The following is a 20,494-nucleotide window of genomic DNA, read 5'->3' as shown; positions in this document are numbered from 1 at the left end:
GGTAGGACAATGTCCTCTCTGTGAACCCACAAAGTTATTAAAATAACAGCCTTGAAATGTTTGAAACAATGTATTGCTTACTTTAGTGCCAGTAACATACTTTATTGTTTTCCAATATAAAATTTATGGGCCATGCATTGTAGTGTAAAGATGAGGTATGGTTCAATTGTAGATGCTGTTTAATGTTTCGATCTCGGCATAACAATAGAGGTTTTTTTTAACAAAACTATATTACTCCATCTCTTTCATTGCGCTCCTTTTCTTCTGACAAAAAATACCAGGCCTTTATCCAAGTGAGGCATGGTTGCATATTTCCAATTTGTTTTTACAAATTCTGAAAAATATAAGGGTGGCATATATTTTCTTTGAGGCTGGATAGTTTGAAGGTCTCAGTGCAAATGTGTTGAACGATTTTTTACTAAAATGTTTGCAACACTGTAATTCCCAATACTCTAACTCCACACAAGCATAACAGTTTGAAAGATTAACCTGGAAATATATTTCCACATTTCATGCTTTGTAGGCAGAGCTTTCCACAACACCATGGAAAAAGATACTCTTCTCTGTGTTTAAGTACTTTTATTTTTATTCCTTCTGTTATATTTTAATTTCGACAATACTGCAGTTTTATTTGGTTTGGTCAAATGAGTCTTTGCATTAGCAGATTAATTTTGCATGCCTTTACCTCTCCTTCATTTAAGTGTTAGTGGAGCATGTGTTTTTAGGTCAGAAAATGTAGGGTCTTAGAGGTGAGTGGTAATAGTGTAGTAAAAAGTGGCAGATGCACAAACCTTCCAAACTCTCGGCTCCACTGCGACAGTAAGAGACAAAGCAGCTGGCTTTGCTGTCAGAAAACCCTCGAAGGCAGGCCTGCTACCTCAGAACCGCCCAGCATGGCTTATGAAGCCCTCCCACCAATTTATTGCAGGACTTCTGACACTGTTGTGAAGGCCTCGGCCTGTGCATGGACATTAAAAAAACAGACTACTAGAACATTGGGAACATTGCTGTCTAACTCTACAAAGGCAATTGTCAATTTAGGAGACTGTGTTAAAAAACAGAAAAGCTTGAGGTGTCTATATAATGTCCCTGCTTGTATGACTGCAAACTCTAATCATGGTGGGCAGGTTGTAACATGACAGAGCCAAGCAGCTATCCAGAGGCCTGCAATCAGACCTCAATAGGTGGTGCTAACACTTTTCAAGGGTATACAAGGGTATACAAATATGTAGAAAATCGTGTGCAAAGACAAATGTGATTCATTTGTATTAAATGGCTGTATATACCCGTGTTTCCTTTATTTTTTTCAGCACCATATGGATTCATACTGATTGAGGGGTAGAATACAAAAGTTTTTAAGGGGGCCTCCTCAACACAGAGCAGCTTAACCCTATCTGCTCTCCGTCAAGAGTGTAATCAAAAAGGGGATGACTCGGTCTCGGTTTTATTTCAGGCCACTCAATTTATTTTTGAGAGCCCTACAGGATCTAAGTGAGCTTCTTCTTAGATGCCTGCATTGATCCACAATGATTTCATCGTTAAAATTGATTCATTTAAACAGTTTCAATGTCCAAGTCTTGACACACCATAATACATGTAATAATCATAAGTGACTGAAAAAATGCAAATTTAAACAATAATACATAAACAAATTAATTTCAACATACTTCATACTGTTCGAAATTCATATTTACAGTGAGTACACCAGTACTTTTTTGAACAAACTAACAGTCCTATGTATTGTATTGAATCTTTCTATTTTTAGGACTGAAATCGCGGGGAACAATATTTTACGGAATCTAATGTCCTTGTGGGACCCTCTGCGAAAAAAGAGGAATTTTAAAAGAAACAGCCGACGCGTTTCCAAACCCGATAATGGATTGTCGCGTTTATCATCAGGGCTTGACTGGGTAAATGTAAATGTAAATGTATTGCAACTTATATAGCGCACGTATCACCCGAAGGTATCAAGGCGCTTGCTTAGGGAACCCGTCCTGGTATTCCCCTGTGAGATACCCCGGCAGGGTATCCACAAGGTGAAAGCCAGGCATCCCGCCGCGAGGGGCCGTAGTGGAGATTAAGCAAGCTATTGCCCAGAGTCGCAGAGTGTGACCCCGTGAGTCGAGTAGGCACCGGAGCGAGAATTGTCGAGTCCGTTGATTTTTTGAGCCCGAGACCCGCCGAGGCGGGGAATCGAACCCTGGTCCACGGCTGATCTCAGCTTCCGGGTCTGCCGCCTCTAACCACTGAGCCACGCTTCTCCACACCTCTTTTACAGATACTTTGTTGCGGTGTCTGTATACTTGTAGCGTTTTTTGGGGGGAAACACCTTTCAGTTTGTTTATGTCGCAGTCCAGTGTATGTGGGCAATCATCTGCTTGTAATCGCTTGAAGCCAATGGAGGCTGGAGTAACGATTATTTAATTGCAGTACTCTGCTGTGCTGGCGTTCTTCTTAATGGCGGCGGCAGCACTGTATGAGACCTTTTGTTCGTCTCGGTAGTCTTTTTGGAAGCTTCCAACGGAATTACTCGGGCGTCTGTGCTCACGTTCCCAACGTAGTCAGTATAACGGATCCGTCTAGAGTGGCAGAGTGAGTGAACCATGATGGACTGGAATGTGATGTGATAATCAAATTGGCTGAGATTGCTTCACTTTGTCAGAGATACTTTTTATGTTAATTGGATTTATACAGCACATGGCTACCCAGGAAGGGTTTCCCAGCGCTATGCTACCAAATGAGTCCGGCGACACATCAGAAGGCTGTTCCTATTCCAGGGGGTTTAGTACAACCAATTTTTCAACCTCTTCGGGAAAGTCAGAATGGGGGTGACAAGCCCTCAGGTGAGGAGGGAGGGAATACCATAGCTTTGGGCCTACAAATAAAAAGGCTCAACCTCCTTTTTGGGATCTTCTGATTCTAGGAGATAAAGCAAGGTTGAGGTTACTTGACCACAAAGATTGGTTGACTGGGTGTGTATGGTGATACCAGAGATCTAAGGTAGATATGGCTGGAATTGGATAGACACTTATGCACATAGCACCGTGCTTCGCATTGGATGTGCCACTCAATCAAGAGTCAGTGAAGTTCACAGTGTAGATTGGCAGATGGAAAGAACTTTGGAGGATGGAGTAGGAGTACAGCCCCCACATTTTGCACAGTCTGCAGCCGCCAGAGTAAGCTTTTATTGACACGTAGATAGAGGATATTTCCATAATCTAGTCTGGAAATAGCTAAGGCCTGGGTGACCGTTCTTTGGGAAGAGCTGGAAAGACAGCCCAAAATGTTCTTAAGCCATCTTAGGATGCCAAAACAGGTGGCAGCCACCTTTGTGATTTGGTGGCTCATGGATAATTCATTGTCAAACCAAACTCTGAGGTTCTTGAGCACAGGGTAGGTGGTAAACATTGGTACCCATCACCTTCAGCAATAAAAGGGAACCCCAGAGACGGGGAAGGTTTCCAACCAGTAACACCTCCATCTTATCCCCGTTTAAATTGAGGGAGGTATTGTTCTTCCCAGCTTAAACTTGTGTAAGACAACCATTCAAGGCTGCTGCCGTAAGCATGATGGATATGTCCACAAACTGGGTCACTAGCCCATAGAACTGAAGCTAGAAATCACTAATGAGGTCCATGTAGCCAAAACCTGTCAGTGGTTACTTGTCTTCATGTCTACTTCCTGAGTAGAAATGGTTTACTAGTTCAGACGTGCCTGTTTCTATTGGATTTGGACCAAGGTCAATTTGCCAGTCTTCATCTAGAGTTGCATGGTGGGCAAAAAAACAATATAGTACCGGAATATGGCCAGTGTGTTACTGGTGGCTGAGATTAATTCAAGCACTCTGTATTTTTTGTTTGTTTCATTATGTGCACCCATTTGACTTTTTTTTCTTTTTATATGGTTAATAATGTGTATTGAAAATGCCTTTTCCTCTGAAAGAAGCATGATAATAATGAAGTCTATGTAGTTTTCATGTAAACTGCCTTGATGAAAGCCAATGAAAATGTGGCACATCTTTTAAACTATTCGGCTGAACACAAAGAACAGATGCCGAATTGACATATTCTGCTTCATCAATACCCATTGACTTTAGTTAGTAAGGAGAAGTAGATGTACGAATAGGCGCATGATACCAAACGTCCTCAACCCCAAAATGACAGAGACACTCAAACTTTTTTGGTTTTAAGTAGTAGTTTAGTCACCAACCCGAAGGCTGTGCTCAATCATTGGAATACATTACTATGCTGACAAAAACAACCCAGTACTAAGGAACCTTGCACCAGGGATCTCAAGCATGCTCAAAAACATACAGTAGCCACTAATTTAGTGGAAAGCTGAATAAAATGTTAGTTTATGACCTTCTTCCATACTGTTCGGTGGAAGGAGGATTTGTGCATTAGTGAAAGCAGTGTGTTTAAAATGGTCAAGTATTATGTTGGTCGTATTTTGCTTCTCTGGCTGCTTGTGAGATGCAGAGAACTATATGTAGTGCTTGTATATGTTGTGAAACAATAAACAGTAAACATTATGCATCTGACCAAGAACTTGTGGAAACAGTCAGGAGGTGAGCTTCATCATCAACATGTTCATTGTGAGTCAATTAATTGACTTCAACAAACTTGAGCCCTGAATATCAACGGACTCCATTGCCGTTCATATGATTCATTGGTGTGTTTTCCTTGCTATCTTCAAATTAAACATTTTTTTTGCTAAATTGAATTTGTATACAAAGAGCTTTGTCTATTGACTGTATCTAATAATGTCAGTAACAATATGTGCGACCACCAAGATCTCAAGAACTTTCATATATCCTGTTTTTCATGTTGACTGTATCTAATTGATCTTTTCTTTCCCAAAAATGAAAGGTCAGTAATATTTTCAAGCTAGCTACATAAGTTACAAAATGTGTACACATTGTAGTCATTAAAATCAGCATTGGATTAAAGAAGCCACAGGTAGCTAACAACATTCCTGCATGACCTGGACCATCCCACTGCTGACGCCGCAGTAACCAGAACAGCCCAATAGCAGAAGTTCTAACTAGTCCATTTGTGTGCTGGGAGAGATGGGTGAAATGTTCAATTTGCCCAAAAGATTTGCAAAATGTACAAACTTTTCACTAAATACATTTTGCAATGTTCTTTTAAATTTGCCATACTTCACCTTTTAGGGGCAAATTCTATAACTTACCATTTCTAAGAAGCATTTAAAGTGTCAAATGTGTTCAAGTGAATTGCATCACTAAAAGTGGATTGTTGCTTAGGGTGTCTTTTTTCTTTACTGCAAACCTTTCTTTAGTACATGTTTTGGCTTGCATAATTTTTATCCCTTGAATCTTTACAATGTTTGAAAAATGTTCCACATTTTCAAAGCATTGCAGAGGAAAAACGTTGCACAATCACACAGTCCGACATGCTCTTTCCCCACTATGGATCCAGATTGACCTAAAGGCAGAGGCCCAAATTTACACAGAGGGATAACAGAAAACAAACTGTGTTCCGCGTATTTCATTGAGCGGTATCTCACATTCACTATCCTCATATAGTTTCAATATGCTAATCCTGAAAGAACTAATATAGGCAGGCAGCAAGACTCACAAAGGACTGATAAAATGTGATCAAATGCTTTTTCATCAATGCACAAAAGAGGATGAAAGGGGGAAGACAGTAAGCTCAAGGGATAAATCTGCTACAAATATCAAACGCCACCTTGTATCCCTGACCTGAGCTTGGATATTCCTAGTAATCGATACGCACAAAGTGTGTTAGGACTTCTTGTCGACAGGATGGAAAGCCCCTACCCATCATGGAGTTGCATGCTTCATCTTCAGGCCCCTGTTGTTACCGGTCTTTTGTATCCAGGCGCAAGCTACTACCTATATTAGGGAATTCCAGAGATACTTTTTTAGTATGCTGACTAGAGTAGGGTGCCCTAAAAAATTAGAGGAGCTGATAGCGGTATGAGGTTTGGAGAGCAGATGGGAAGAGGATATCATTAAAACTACCTCTTGGTAGGCATGAGCAAACTTTGTTCCTGAATGCACCATTGCATTTAATAATGCTATCTACATTGGGGCACCACTTGGGGTATAATTCTGAAACTCTCTGCAATATTCATTAAAGAGCCCAAGTGACCAGTACGAATCGGACCATAAGCCGACCTTATTGGTTTCCTATTTACTCCGAAGATCCTACCTATTTACTCCGAAGATCCTATCAAGAATTATGAAACTGCACTAAATGAACTCAAATACGCAATACAAAGCAAATTAAAACAGGATAGACCAGCACATAGAAAGTGCGTCAGCAAGTACAAAAATTGTATTCAGTCAACGGTAAAAATGTTAAACAGGATGATTCGGGTTCAGTACCTGTGTAAAAAACCAACAAATAAAGCCGAAATAAATAAATTAAAGAACCAAATTCGTAGACAATGTGCTAGACAGGAAAGGTTGAAACAGGATCGCAACTGGATGGATATCCAAATAGCAGCAAGGCAATGCAACCAACGTAAATACTGGTCTTTGATAGCTAAGATGGCGGGAACTAAAAAGAAGCTTGAAGCTATCCCCGTCTCAGAAGAAGACTGGGGCACATTTTTAAATGATCTCTATAAACCCAATACGATGGGATGGTTGACAAAGGTATCTGAACAAGAAAAGGAAAAGAAAAATAATGATATAAAACTTTCCAGGGCTTCGGCAGTGTCAATTGCCCTGAATATTAAAAAGGCAAGAAGTACGGGTGCATCTGGTCCCGATCAGATTCCGATAAAGGTCTATCAAGCAGACCATAAAGCTTGGGGTCAGATGTTAGCGCCATTATTTAATTACATTTTCGACTCTGGGAATATTCCAAATTCGTGGAAAGGAAGCACAATAATCCCTATTTATAAAAAAGGAAAAAGGAGTATAGCTGGCAATTACAGACAAATTGCCCTAATGGATGCTGGCGGAAAGATCTTTGCGGCAGAAATTCTTGACCGGTTGAAGCTGTGGGCATTTTCGATGGGACTAATTCCTCTGTTTCAAGCTGGGTTCCGATCAAATCACTCGGTCACAGATAATATAGCTATCTTTCAATTTCTACTAGATAAATATGTAACCGGGAAATCGCAAACATTATATGCAGCTTTCATTGACTACTCAACCGCGTTCGATAGGGTTGATAGGCCGACACTATGGATGAAGCTGAGGAAAATGGGTATTTCAGAGCCTCTACTGCAGTTAATCGTGAACTTACATAGTAACACCTGGTGCCGAGTCCAAATGGGGGGTGAGAGGGGCATGTCAAAAATAATATATACATCTAATGGCCTAAAGCAAGGGTGCTTGTTGGCCCCGATTTTATTCTCCCTTTACCTGAGCGACTTACCGTCGCATTTACAACAAGGACAAAGCACCCCACCGAAAATGGCGGCTCAACGGATTCATTGTCTACTTTATGCGGACGATATTGTCTTGTTCGACCTGACACCCTTTGGTCTTCAAAATCTTTTAGATTCTTTACACAACTACTCGAAAGATCATTTTTTAACTCCAAATATAAATAAAACTAAAGTAGTTGCATTTACAAAAAAGAAAAAAGAAGTGAAGTACCAATGGAAACTGGGAAGAGAAATCTTGGAACAGACAAAGGAATATGTCTATCTTGGAAGAATCTTTTCGTCCAATATGAGTAACAGGAAGCAAATTATCCATCTAAAAAGGAAATGTGATCTTCACGCTGGTGCTATATCACGCTTGTATAGGAAGACAGGAAGCAGGCATTTTTCAGCACTGATAAAAGTCTATAGAGCCAAAATTTCTCCGGTTCTATCTTATGCCTCAGAACATATTCCCTTAAAACAATGGAGTTATATGGATACCAACGAAGGGAAAATATTAAAAAAGTTACTGAAAGTCTCCAATTCAACTCCTGTACAGGCCCTAAGGCTCGAATGCACGATCACCAGCGCATTCGCAATATCAATAGCAAGCCTCATAAGGTGGGCCTATAACCTTCTGCACTCCAAAGAGGGCACCCTTCGACATCTGCTAAAAATTGAGATCTTTAGTGAGGATACCTTTAACTCTACATTTGCGAAAAACTTGGGAGAGGCTTTCTGTTTAGCAAAAATTAGTGCAGAAATGTTATCTTTTTGGACACCCGCACAACTCAAACTATTTTTAAAAACATTCTCTCCAAAATTGAGTTATGAGTTAGATCATTTACATTGTACCAAATTATCTATGTACAAAACTTATGCTGACTCCCAAGAATACAAGTTAAAATTGCCATATTTGGAATATACCCTAACCCATGGCGCAAGACGTACGGTCATGATGTTACGTCTGGGTATTCTCCCTTTGTTATCCTTTACCTCCCCTTGGAAACCAAACAGTTCCTCACAATGTAACCTGTGTTTGGGGGGTAAACAGAACTTAGAGCATATGCTCTTTATATGTCCAAATAAAGTCGTTGTCACTGCTAGGTTAACTTGCCTAGAGCCAATATATCGGTCCTGTAGGATCACGAAAGCAAGGGATTTTATTTCCATATGTGCAAATCCACCCAACGAATATGTTTGTAATAAGATTTATAAATTTTTTAAAATAACATTGAAAATGTACTAAGTTGAATGCAAATGTATTATGTATTTTCTTTTTAATGATTTTGTGGTCCTCGAAAGAGTACCGAAACAAAAATAAAAAACTTTGACTTGACTTTGACTTTGACTTTGACTCTGCTGGAGTGAGTCATGATGCCCAAGTGCTGATCCAGAGGTCCTGGACCCTTGCTGTGTCAATGTGTACTCTTCCTAACATCCCTGAAAACCCTGGGACTTTTGTTTGTACGAATCGGGACAAAAGTGCCAAGATATCCGACCAGTGTTGCCGCAGGGCTAAAGATTCAGGTTTCCCCCACTCAAAGCTTTTCTGCTTCAGCAAATCCACTTCAGTTGGACCTCACCAAGATAGTATCCAGACTCGTGGAGCCCACTCTAGCTTCATCCTGGCTACAGTCTTCAGCCTTAGTTATTGTGTTGGGCTTTCAACTTTTTCAGTACTTCTAAAGGCTTCAGACATTTAATTAAGCTCAGCCTGTCTGCGCTGTGCCTTAGCTACTGTGGGCTGAGCTCATGTTTAAATTACTGAAATCTTTAAGTAGACCTAACAAGATATTGAACTTAATAGTTGTTGTGGACTACCATCCTCCCCTATTATTAATCCACTTTCTCAAAGAGAGTGCAACTTTCAATTTATGGTGTCTGCACAGAACTATCTAGATTTCACCATTTGGTCCTAAGTTTGTTTCCCAGAGCAGGATTCAGGTTTTGTTAGAGATGTTGAACACAAATGGCTTTGAAATATTATTCAGTCTGTTGATTAAAGTTTCATGATAATACATTATTTGTACATGGACTTCTGAGTCCATTCTTGAAGAAATCTGGTCATCTCTGGACTGACAGGTCTTGCCTCTGTGTTTATTTTTTGTCCATCTCTATCAGGATGACTGAATGTTTCTTGTAAGACCCTGGTTGCTGGAGCTACCACATTCAAGGTGGTCATGGATTTTTATCCTAAATGTTTATTTGGTCACCCGTGGTGCTTTCACTTTTTTGGTGTCTGCCTCTGATGGAATTGGATGTTGTGTTTTCTGACTGTGACTAAAGCAACCAGTAAAGTTTTTCACTGAGACTCCTTCTGCACAGACCATACTTTCACTTGATTAAGCATCGAAGTTGCCATGGCTGATGCAGTTCTTGCGACTACTTAGACACTTATCTATAATGATTGATGTCTGGTATACACTATAATCTGGCAAGTCTCTCTTCTAGGCTCCCTTCTGTTTCCTCCTGGGTCTGCAAGGATTGGCTTTGGTGGATGTTTTCATGGGAGCTTTTTCACGGTTTTCCTTTTGACCATGCTGACATTGGGTATTCTTTCCTCAAATGGTTCACGTATGAAACCTACATTTTGAGTCACAGAAGGCATTTTGGTAAATTCCCTGCCTGAATGTATCAACTTCAATTTCGTAGGTGCCAGATCCATGTCCTTTTGCTATTGTTGCTGTCCAGATTTATTCTTGATGCAAATTTACTTTCCTTTTCTTGCAGGCTGAACAGATTCATTGTCCGGAGCAATGGTCTGACAGATTCTTTGGCTTCAGTCTTCTAAGGGACTCTGCTTATCTCACTAAATAGAGCATCATATCTTTATCAATTCAGGATCTTCCTGAAACCTTTACGGCTTAGTACTGTGGTGTCCCTTCTCTGGACTTTTCTTCTTCAAATACAGTGCCAGTTCTGTTTAGCATTCAACAATCCTGTTTGTCATTAAACACCTTGGTGTTGGTGCAAGGAGGTTGGTTGCTCTCATGGTCTTGGATTTCAGGCTTTTCTGTGTTTTGCTATTCTTCTTTCTACTTTTTGGTTCATTTTCATCATGAGTGTGTAAATGGGTGACATTATTCTTGTTAGTTGCGTTGCATGTACATCGTTTGTCTGATAGGTACCTGTTGTTTGACAGGGAATGGATGTTCCTGCTTCACCTTCTCTTAAAATTTTCCATTCTCCTCTTGGAGCCTTATTGTTGGGGTGTTTTGTGTCAGGTTTTTCACCTGGACCTTTCACAAGGTATGACTCTTGTAGTTCAGGACTTATGGCATGCTGGCACCTTTCTGTTACTTACCTCATTGTGGTTGTCTCTATATTATCTTGGTATGTTACCTGGGATTTCTGAAATTGGGAATGTTATGCCCAACGTTGCTTGGGCTTTTTTTCTTGATGTTGAGTTCCAAATCTTCCGGTCTTTGAGTCCAGTGGCCAATCTTTTTCCACATTATTGTCTCTTTAGGTTGTTTTGTTTATTGAATTTTGCTACACTGGCTGCCTGTGTGGTCCAGGGGCTGTTTAGTTTATGGCCTCCAACTTTAGTGTAGTTTCTGCCTTTGGTGCTCTCTTCTCTGTATGACCCTCCTTTGTCCACCAGGATAGAGTTCATTGATTGACTATCAAGATTTTGATTCTGGTGACTTCTCCTTGGCTTACCACTGGAGTCTTTTGGGGTTGCCGGTTTTCCACTCTGTTCATTTTGACTTCCCCATTTGTTCAGTGCTCACCATGGTCTGATGTTTTGGTTCCAGTGTCTTTCTACTTCTTTGATTGCCTTTTGCACAAGATTGTGCTGCTTGACTTGTTCCTGTCCCTTCACTTCAGAGTTGTTTTTCTCTATGTCTCAGACTATTCAACCAATTGTCTCTTCCATGATTCAATCAGTAGGATTCAGTTAGTTTGCGAGTTTTTTGTCATTTCGGTTCAGTTCCTCATGACTTCCAGCTGTCTTTAGCCCCCCATAGCTAGTGGCTTTGACTTGTGTTACATGTTCAATTTTTGGTACACTCACCTCACAGAATGACTGTTTCCTTAATGTCCTCAATGGAGGGCCCTATGTTGTCCATCTGGGGCCGTAATATGTATTGGCATTATTTGTTTCCCAGCACACCTTTGAATAGGTGCCCCGGGGGGAACAATGCCAATGCCCCCCCCATTATGGTGAATCTGCTGCCCCAGGACAGCCGCGAACTTGCGCTGCCCCAGGGCAGCACATTCATGTGAAAACACAGAGTGGCTTCTCCATGTTTTCACAGTGCAAGCGACATCCACCTGCTCTTTCAATGGAGATTAGAGATACCCTTGTAGGAGGGTGCAGTCAGTGACTGTACCCACATTCAAGGGATATCTGGAGGATTCAAGGGACCCAGTTTACCCCCTGTAGAGGGCTGCTCTCAGGGGGCGCACTGACAGTACGGCACCTTTTAAATGGCGCACTGTCAGTGCGCCTCCTGAGGGCTACTTTGACTCTGCTCCTGCATCATATGGCGCAGGCACAGAGTTAAAGGAATTCCCTCATTTGCATAGGGCTCACCCCTATGCAAATGAGGTAACACCCTCTGTTGAAAGTGCTGGTGCTTTAAGTGCTCCATCGCTATCAGTTTTATAGAAGGGGACGCAATAGGTTCTGAGCCCCCTTCTAAAATACCAAAGTGCCCCGAGGGCGTGCAATGCCCCTGGGGCACCTTATGTAATACGGCCCCTTCCCCTCTGCTGATCTGTACTCTCCATCGATAGTATTCTTTCCCTGCTGATTAGAAAAGGACATTGGTATTGAAGGGATTTGGTATGCCCTCTTGAGTTTATCTTCAAGTTAGTAGGACTATAGTGAGGAAGTGGATGATGAGGTAATGCTTTGACAATTTAGAGGTAATCCCATCACTTGGATGCTACCTTCTTCATCTTCATCCAAATTCCTACCTTTGTAAGGTGGACTTCTGGCTTTTAGTTGAAACAGAGATAGTCTACTAAGGATTTGAGGTTGGGTGGTCACTAAGTGCATAATGCCTAGAGAAATGGTAGATGCTCCAATTTTGAAGGCATCTGGCAAATTGTTTTAGTTGGCAGCAAGGTGCCTTTTTTGGGGAGAAACACTCATGTCATGTTAATAAAGAGTGGTGCAATGCAGATGAAATGAGAGCACGGGATTGCCTGTAAGTATTCAATGCATTCAGTCTTATCTCTTGAGGCATATTTTTTGAAAGGGATGGCCCTGTTTCAAATATCCTGAAACTCTTGTTTTTGTCTTTGTACATGAATTTGGAAGCAGATTTGCATTGTGAACTGTGTTGTTATTTTTCTTTTTATACATATAAAACACATTTTTCATTCTTGAATTCTGTTTTTTTCATGGTATCTCTAGAAAAAGATCAGATCAGTCAAAGCATTGCACATTAGAACCAAAGCCTCATTGTTTTTACCAGTTTATCCTTTTCAGGAGATATAATAAACAAAAGACTGGTGAAACATGAAAAAGAAATAGAAAACTGCATTTCCATTATTGATTTAACTAGGGCTGTCACCTACAAACTCAATAAACAGTGAGGATAAAATTACAAAATGCAGGTATTGCTATTTATTTTTAGAAGATAGGGGTTATTTTGTAGTACCACCTGAAAAAGCCAATATAGCACTCCCTGATTTACGTAAATGGCACCAACTGGTATGTATGTTTCTGCCCATATCACTCATGGACAGGTTCTGATGTGAGTGTTGGAAAATAAATGCTTGGTTGTGTTTGTGTGTTTTTTAACAATCTAACGCTGCAGTTTCAATGTTGACAGTCGGTTTCTAAAATATGAAACTATACCATATTGTCGTAAGGATTCTCACACAGTTGAATCAGAAGTTATGCCATTAATAAAAAATGTTTGCTTACAGTCATTGGGATTTTTCTCCTAATATTAGAGATGCATCATGGTCATCGCTTTTTGAGAAATGGTTGATGAAAACTGGTCCTGGTAAACAGGCTGAAATGTGTATGATTTTAAATTTATAGATTTATAGTCTTTGGAGGTATAGAGATATTACATGAACCCTGGATTGCTTAAGGGTAAATTAATGTCTTCCAATGCCCCAATTCAGGAAAGGTCGAAAATCAACCTGGTCTTAATATCATTACCGACCTAAGGGGCATATTAGCAACGAAGTGGCAGAGAGAGGGGTTAGCCTTCTTGGCTTAACACCTCTCCCCGCTACTTGGAAAACGAGAGGCTGCACCATATTATCAAGGATATGGTGCAGCTTCGCGTTTCCTTTTGCAATGGCGCTAGGTTTTACAAATTAGTGCCAACGCAGGAAACCTTGCACCAGAGGTTTGTTTATGCACATAAACAAACCTAAAATGCCAGTTTGTAACTTACGTGTGTGCTGTATCATGCGGCACACATGTGAGTTACAAAATGGCATTTGTAAAAAATTGTTGTTTATGTACAGGAAGGGACACCTTCCTGTACATGAACAAACCATGGCATTTTGCTTTTTCCATGTGTGCTGCACAAGGTGGCACACATGGAAAAAGCAAAAAAGAAGAGAAATAAAGCATTTCTCCTCTTTTCGCCATCTTAAAACCAGGATTTTCCTGGTCTTAAGTTTGGCGCGGCCATCTATTTTCGCCACCCTTGATACTAGGTGGCAGCATCGAATTCACTGGGTGTTGCGGTGGAACGCCCACCGCAACACCCACTGCACACCCCTTTCACCCTAAATTTAGTGTGAAAGGGGCACTATTATCAAGGCAGCGTTAAGCCACTTAATTTGGCTTTAAGCCATGTTAAGTGGCTTAAGGCTGCCGTGATAATAGGTGTTGTAATTTGGCAGCGATTGGGTTAGCATTAGCAGAAGCCATCCTGTATTTAGAGGCTATCTTGTCCGTTTTGTGGTATCCATTTAGTATTTCTGGAAGCCATTTTGTTTGCCATGTGCTACCACATGTATGCCAAATGCTATGTCTTACCTTGCTGTTGTCTGCTCTTGAAATCTGCCTAGAGACAGGTTATATTTAGTCTCTTCCACTTTGCACATGCTCAGTTGAGCTTGCAGCTGTCCATGCAGCTGCTGTTAGTCTGTAAATGTCAGGATGTGTTCACCAGAATTCGCAACTGTTAGCTCCTCCCACTTGTTGACTGTGCTTTTTCTGTATGACCTTATATGAGTCTAAAACCTACTTCTTGTACTTGTACCACCTTCTTTTGAGCCCCTGAGCCCCTGGGTGGTTATAAAAGGACCAAACTCCTTCAATTCAGTGTGTTACTTCATACATTGCCGAAGGGTGTTGTGTTAATGTAGTTCCACCTCATGAGGTTAATGAACTTTGTATTTTCTATTCCAATTTCTGTGCCAACTTCTATCCTATTGGTCTGAGGACTTGTGCAGAGAAGGGCGAGCCCCTTGCACTGGTAGGCCTTGCTGAGGCTCACCACCACAAATTGTCGCCCAACCAGTGGGGCTCATCGGTGACTCCGATGCCCGAAGGAGTGGTCGAAACGGAGGATTGGAATCTCACTTTGGACGATCACTGCCCGAGGAGACCCGCATCTTGGCAACCACGGCGTTTTTTCTCTCTTTATGATCAGACCCTCTAGGTGGTACCGGTCCTTGACTGAGATGTCTTCTGTTGATTCGCCATGCAGTGACCATTTGGTCGATTTGAGAACTTGGCAGTTGGAGTCTGGACACCAAGTGATTGGTAAGAGTCCTTATGCGGCTCTTGCTGTTGGTTTTTGATGCCTGGGATTGGTAAGGTAGTTTAGTAATGCTTACTGTGGCTTTGGAATTTTGGAATTTGTGTTGGCGAACTTTGGATTTGTATGGGACTGATATATGAATTGCAATTTATATAGGCAGGTAATGAGGAGACTTTTTTCTATTTTGAATTGATTTGAACGGCACAACGTACTACAGTACCTCAAGTGCTACTTTGGTTATAATACTGCATATTCTGCACTATTTTTGGCATGCCTGTTTCTAGCACACTTCCTAGGATGTGTTGCTTTTGTAGTGGTACCAATTTGAGACTCGAAGAAGCAAAACCCCCCCCCCCCGGAGGGGACACTTAATAGGGACATGTATATTAAATATGGTATTTCTTCTATAATGTACAGCACATTATGGAATAAATATACTCGTAAGGATCCTGAGTTGTGTTGGCCTATGCATGGGTCATTTGATTTGCGAAAGATTCAGTACGTGGAACAATGAATGTTTAAGCAAAAGGCTAGACAAGACATGTTTGACTGTGTACGAATGTGGGAGAAAGAAGCACGTGAGCAAATGAAGCGTGAGCAAGCCTTGATTGAAAAAGAACAGCGTAAGAGCATTCATGCGAAAGCATTGGAAATTAAAAATAAAGGAATGAAAGAACTTAAAGAGAGAGAATATAGGGAGCGTCATTTACAGGTAAATGGCCAATACGCTGTTCATAGACCTCTTTATCCTATTCTTAATAAACCCCAAGATGATACTCTTCCTTCTGCTCCTTATGACTCAGATGAGGACTCTCCTGTAGACCAGGAGAAAGCACGGGAAACTCGTTCTATGTTGTGTGCTGAGCGTGCGTCTCAGCTTAGATCTGCTGCTCGTAAAGCCGCCCGTAATATTGCTCCTGCTTCTGAACTTTTAAATGACATGAAGGATTGGCAGGAAACGGAGAGCAAGTATATTTTACAGAGGTGTTTGACGCAGAAGTTGTTGAACGGTTTAGGAAACATTATGACGATTTGGAGCCTGTTGATATAGCAAATGACTGTAAGCAAATGCGAGATGGTCTTTTTCTCTTTTCTCAGGTGGCTGACTCAATCAGGCATTTGGTTAAATTACGTTTTGAGACAGTCCGTTTGTGGGAAGAGAAAAAGGCAGCAGACGCAGCTGCACAAACATCTTAGACCGGTGTGGCCCAAGCTTCTATCTTCGGAACAGATAAGATTATGATAGTTCATGCGGGAAGCCGCACCTTTGTATGTTCCACCTAAAGGAGCGGGTACAAGTGATGATAAGGCTTCTACTGATGCAATGGGTTATTTTATTTATAATTGGGTTTACACTCCTTGGACTAGAGCGGATGTTATGGCTCTTAAAACCTCATTACCTGATTCACGAAAAAATCCAGCAGCCTTTTATGAGGAAGTTGAGGGTGCTATTAGCTCTTGTACTATGACTTTATCCAATATTGACCTGTTTTTCGGTTTGATATTACCCCCTGATATGTGGAGAACTGTGCACAAAGTTGATGATCGTGCAACTTTTGGGGTATTATGGAAAGATTTAGAACAATTGGATAAAGAAAGTGAACCCACACAGCAACCATGTCAGTTAACATTAGATCTTCCAGCAGCTATTATAGTAAAGTTAAAAAGATTATTCAACCTAAAAAGATAGATTGGACTGTAATAGCGTCTTGTAAGCAAAAGACAGATGAATCGGTTTCTGACTTCTTCACGCGCTTTGAAGAGGCATTCCACGATTTTAGTGGCCAGTCATTGACCGATGACATGGGCAGACATCTGTTTATTGATAAATATGTCGCAAACCTGTTGCCAGGAATAGCTAGTCGCTAAAGGCCAGCGAGAGTTCATGGACTACCTCTTCTCCAGTTTCTCTTTTAACTATGGCTCAGTATTACGAAGGACAGGAATTAGAAGTGAAAGGCAATGAGGATAAAAAGAATAAAGAATTAAAAACGAAGGTTATGTTGGCTCAGACTTATGGTCCGCCTTCTAGAGGCAATGATAGAGGTGGACGTAGATCTTATGGTTCGTCCTTTTCTTCTTATGCTCGTTCGAATTTGTCTGTTGACCAGTGTGCATATTGTAAGAAATTTGGACATTGGGCTTCTGATTGTCTGGCACTACGTGCTCAGCAGTATCCACGTGGTCGGGGACAAATGAGAAATCATTCAGGATATTCCGGGCCTAGAGCAAGCACGGATGATCGTGCTAGGTGTGATGCTAATACACGTGGACAGGATGGGTTTAACACTTTTGATAGATGAAATCAATGTCAAATGTCTGAGTATGTGCCATCCGATTTGAAAGATTCTGTTAATGCATGGGATTGCCTAGGATGGGGTAAGGAATCATTTGAAGTTCCAGTAGATCAGAAGGGTCCCTACGTTACAGCACATGTTTTGGGTTCTACTGATCAGTTTCTGATTGATACAGGAGCTACTCGTAGCGCCTTATCTAAACACTTGGTTCCAAGGGCTCCCCTGTCTGGCTTAACTATTACATTGATAGGTTTCGATGGAACACCTTCCCTTAGCTCATTATCATAACTGCTTGCATTTCATGTTGATAAATTTACTGCTCCATGTCCATTTTTGCTTTCTCCGAATACACCAGATAATATTGTGGGACTTGATATGCTCAAGCATTTCAGGGATACGATATGATGTTCTCCAGAAGGAGTACGGTTTATTTTGAATGGCAACTATCCTATAATGGAGAGATCCTGCATTGTAAAAGAAAACATTGCATTAGCTTCACTCCCTAGTACTTTGTGGGCTACTTCACACACCGATGTAGGGCAAATGGTTATTTCGCCAGTGCATATTAGTGTCAAGGAGGGTGCTTCATTGCCACAATTGCCTCAATATAAAATTCCACCAGTGCATATTAGAGTCAAGGAGGGTGCGTCATTGCCACGATTGCCTCAATATAAAATTTCTCGAGATGGTGAAGAACCACTTATATGGATTGTTAATGATTTGATTAAAGTGAGGGTTGTGGAGGAAGTTCCTTACAATGTTTGCAACAGTCCTATTCTTCCTATCTTGAAAAAAGATACTGACACTAGGATTTACAGATTCATCATTGATTTGCGAGAAGTCAACAAGATTGTAGTACCGCAGTACCTTGTGGCTTAGGACATAATGACATTGCTTACCCTAGGTCCTCCAACAGAAACTACATTTTCTGTGATTGACTTGAAGAATGCTCTCTTCTCGATTCCTATTCATCCTGATAGCCGATATTTGTTTGGTTTCACTTTGAGTAATAAATCGTCTGATTTTGTAGAATTCCTCAAGGGTGCACTGAGAGTCCGAGCATTTATATTCAAGCGTTGAAACGACAACTTGATTCCTTTACTTTGTCTGAAGGAGTGGCTCTTATACAATATGTCGATGACATCTTGTTGGCAGCCGATACGCCTGAGCAGTGTCAAAAATGTAATTTTTCTCTACTTTCTTTTCTTGCTACACACAACCATAAAGTGTATTGTAGACCGAAGGTACCCTATTTAGGTCACCTTCTGTCTAAGGAGGGCCGTGCACTTACACCAGATCGCATTCAAGCAATTTTAGATACACCAGTACCTTCTACTCAGAAAGATGTCCGTGCATTCATTGGTTTGACTTCGTTCTGCAGGCAATGGATATTAGGATTTTCACACATTGTTAAACCCCTGCTAGCGGTTTTGACTAAAGACACTCCAATGCCCCTTCCATGGACAGATGAATGCCAGGATGCTTTTCGTCAGTTATGACAAGCTCTTTGTTTGGCACCAGTGTTAGGCACTCCAGATTACACAAAGGCTTTTACACTCTATGTACATGAGAAAGATGGGTGTGCATTGTCAGTTTTAGTACAGGCACACGGTGACAAGCAGCGTCCCTGTGCATATTTTTCAGCAGTTCTTGATCCTGTTGCTCAAGCATTGCCTGGGTGCTTCCATTCAGTTGCAGCAACAGCTGTGTCCATACGTCAGAGTGAAGGGATAGTTTTGTCACATAAATGTTGGTGCTAGTACCCCATGCAGTAGAAGCGCTTTTGCATCATACCAAGACGTAACACTTGACTAGTGCTCGTTTAACAGGATACGAGTTGACTCTGTTGGCCCCTCACCTTACTTTAAAGAGATGTGCGACACTGAACCCAGCTACTGTGTTGCCAAATCCAGTGACTCAGGCTCAGTCACAAGAATCTCACAATTGCATCTTCCTTACTGAGAAACAGACAAAGGGTTACGTCGACTTGCAAGATATGCCCCTTTCAGATGTAGATGGGGAACTGTGGGTTGATGGGTCCTGTTTGAAGTTACCAGATGGTACGACCTCAGCTGCATATGCAATTACAACACTTAAGACAGTAATGGAGACAGCTTGCATACCACAGAAGTCGGCTCAAGCAGCTGAGCTAATAGCTTTAACGCGAGCGTGTGAACTTAGCACTGACTTGCATGTGAACATCTATACAGACAGCCGCTATGCTTTTGGAGTGGCCCATGATTTTGGCCTCCTCTGAAAGGAAAGAGGCTTTCTTACATCCCAAGGGATGCAGATAATGCTCGGAGAACTAGTCCATAATCGTTTGACTGCACTTACATATTCAAAGAAAATTGCTATTATTAAGTGTAGCGCGCACAAGTAAGTCATTAATAAGAAAGGACAAGGCAACGACTTTGCAGATCGCGCAGCTCATGAGACTGCGATGCAACGAAGCACTACATCCATGTACGTATTGAAATCACAAGCTGTACGTTGTCATGATGCTAGAGAAGAAGTATTAGATATACAGAGATCTGCCTCCGTGAAAGAGCTGGAGCAATGGTCTAAAGAAGGAATGTTAGACGATGAGGGCTGTTGGCGTAACAAAGAAATGGATAAGTGGAAATTGCCTACTGCTTATTTACAGCCTATGGTTCAAATGGCACATGGGCCGGCACATGTTGGAGCTCTAGCAATAACAGCATCCAGAGATTGCCGGTACAGCTAAAAGAATAGTACAGTCCTGTTTGATCTGTTGGCAGTATAATCCTGGTAAAGGGGCACAAACTCCTACAGGAGGGTTTGCTACACCGACTGCACCTTTTGAAGTTTTGCAGATGGATTACATCCAACTTGAACGCTGCAATAACTTAAAGTTTGTCCTAGTGGTGGTATGTGCCTTCAGTATATGGATAGAGGCATACCCTAAAAAGGACAATACAGCTCTCACTACAGCGAAGGGACTCCTAAAGGAGTTTTTCCCTAGATATGGTGTTTGCAAACTTTTGTGGAGTGACAAAGGACCTCATTTTATTGGGCAAGTTGTTAAGCATGTCCTGAAAGGATTAGAGATCAAACAGAAATTCCATGCAGTCTTCCACCCGCAATCAGCAGGATTAGTGGAGAGGTACAACG

Source organism: Lissotriton helveticus, chromosome 12 (assembly GCF_964261635.1).
Source record: "Lissotriton helveticus chromosome 12, aLisHel1.1, whole genome shotgun sequence".
NCBI classification, from domain to species: Eukaryota; Metazoa; Chordata; class Amphibia; order Caudata; family Salamandridae; genus Lissotriton; species Lissotriton helveticus.
The sequence above is the reverse complement of the archived record's forward strand: the minus strand, read 5'-3'. Positions refer to the sequence as shown.